This window comes from Vombatus ursinus, unplaced genomic scaffold (assembly GCF_900497805.2).
Source record: "Vombatus ursinus unplaced genomic scaffold, bare-nosed wombat genome assembly UNPS02014773.1, whole genome shotgun sequence".
Classification (NCBI taxonomy): Eukaryota; Metazoa; Chordata; class Mammalia; order Diprotodontia; family Vombatidae; genus Vombatus; species Vombatus ursinus.
Genome location: NW_020954551.1, coordinates 35,439,412 through 35,441,815, shown reverse-complemented (window position 1 = coordinate 35,441,815; position 2,404 = coordinate 35,439,412).

The window sequence follows — 2,404 nt, the reverse complement described above, 5'->3', positions numbered from 1 at the left end:
ACCACCACCACCACCACCACCTTGACCACCACCTCCACCACCACCACTACCACCACCACTTTGATCAACACCACTACCACCTTGACCGCCATCACCTTGAACAGCACCACCACCACCATGACTACTACCACTACCACCACCATCACCACCACCACCACCATCTTGACCACCACTTCCTCTTGGACTCTGATGGAGACAACCCAGGACCCTGAACTTGAGAGCTTTGGGAAGAGTAATGCTTCCAGCTCAGTGCCCTTAACCATCATCTTGGGAAGATGTAGAGATATAGCCTGGCAATTACTTCTACAGCTGCTACTGCCACAGTTACCAAAGACCCAGAAAGGAAAGTTTTTGTTACCAAAGTCCTTGGCACTCTCAAATAATTTAACATCAGATACGGATTTGATTTTATTAGTGGAATACCATTAAAGAAATAGTATTGGCATCTGCTTTGCCACTGTACTCTAAGGATCATGGGATCTTTCCATCCATCTTGCAGCTGAAATTTTCCATACGTGTAGAATCTTCTCCATTAGAATGTGAGCTCTTGGAGGGCAGGCATTGTCTGACTTTTCTATTTCTGTCCCAGTGCTTATCACGGTGCTTTGCATATAGTAAGCACTTAATAAATGCTTCATCTGTTCATTCCTCTCCTCTGTTCCTTTGATCATGCTGTTAGCCATCTAGGATGCCCTCCCCACTCATTGCTACCTTCTGGAATTCCTAACTCCTGGAACCTGCAGTATCGAGGCCACATGTGCCTTCTAGGTCCTTGGGTACAGCCTTTTGACTGAATACAAGTTTTACAGAACAAATCCTTTTATGAAGGGGATTTGTTCTGTGAAGTTCAGATTCAGTCCAAGGGATGCACTTGAGGATGGAGAGGGCCACATGTGTTCTCGAGGCCACAGGTCCCCCACCCCTGTTATCCTCTACATTAGGCCTTTCTTGATTCCCTCAGTTATTAGTGTTCTCTCCTACCTCCCCAAAATTTCTTTGCATTTGTTTACATGTTGTATTTTACCAGAAGAATAGATGCTCTTGTAAGACAGGGACTTTTTCATTTTTGTCTTCCTATCTCCAGCATGTAGCACAGTGCCTGGCATAAATGCTTGCTGAATTGTTGGATTAGATTAAGGAAGAAGAGGAAAGAAAGATGTGAGCATAAATATAGAATATAAATTATATATATTATACACATATGATAAATAAATCTTCCCACTATCAAACTTTTATGCGCCGTGAAATAATCTAAAAAATAGTTATGACTTTCATTATGTCCAGAACTCAGGAGGAAGAGTAAGGGGAAATTCTATTTTGAATTGGTCCCCAAGGTATGGCTGCTGATCCTCACACTTCAACACTTCAGCAGTGATGCCATACTTCATAGGAAAAGACACATAGACATTGGTGTGTTTATATAAAAATTGGGACTGAGAGCAGGGGACTTAGTCTGATTGTACCCCAGCCAGGTGTAATCACTCAACAAGCATTAATAATGCTTAATAATAATGCTTTATAATGTACAATTAATTATATTGATATATTAATAATTATATTAATTCTAATAATTATATATAACATATACTAATACTTAATAATAAGCACCTTTTGTTGTTGTTCAGTTGTGTTTGACTGACTTTTTTTGTGACCTCATTTGTGGTTTTCTTGGCAAAGATACTGGCGTGGTTTGCTATGCCTTTCTCTAGCTCATTTTGCAGATGAAGAAATTGAGGCGAACAGGGTTCAGTGACTTGCCCAGGGTCACACAGCTAGTAAGTGTCTGAGGCCAGATATGAACTCATGAAGATGAGTCTTCTTGACTCTTCACCACCAAGCTGCCCTATTAAGCACCTACTATATGCTAAACACTGCGCTAGATGTTAGGAATATAAGTACAAAAATTCAAATATGATTCAATAACAAAATAACAAAAATAACAAAAATTCAAATTCAAAGTCTTCTTGCAGGGAGCAAATCGATTGGGGAAAACAACAAATACATATGTAAATATATACAGCAAAAATATATGTAACTCTTGTTCCAAAGCCCATTGGTATGGGACTCTCTTCTCATTGGTGGAGATGAATGCCCTGCCTCAGGGATGGGGTGTAGATTCAGAGCTCCAGCCTTTGTCAGTCGTCTTTGGGACTCTTCGAGTTTTGAGCTGCTTCAGGGGCTTCAAGAAACAAGGTGGAAGAGGCCAAACATACCTCAGGATACTGAAGGAAAAGACTCTGGGCAGAAGCAAAGGTGACAGGAGCTGGCAGTTTCCATCAGGCTACATGCCCATCTTGCAACACTGGAGACCTCAGTGAGTCTCCCCTTGGATGAGCTCAAGGGCAATCTTTCTTGGTTGGGTTGAGTTATCTCCCAGTGGGAGAGAACCTTCACTCTGTATTGT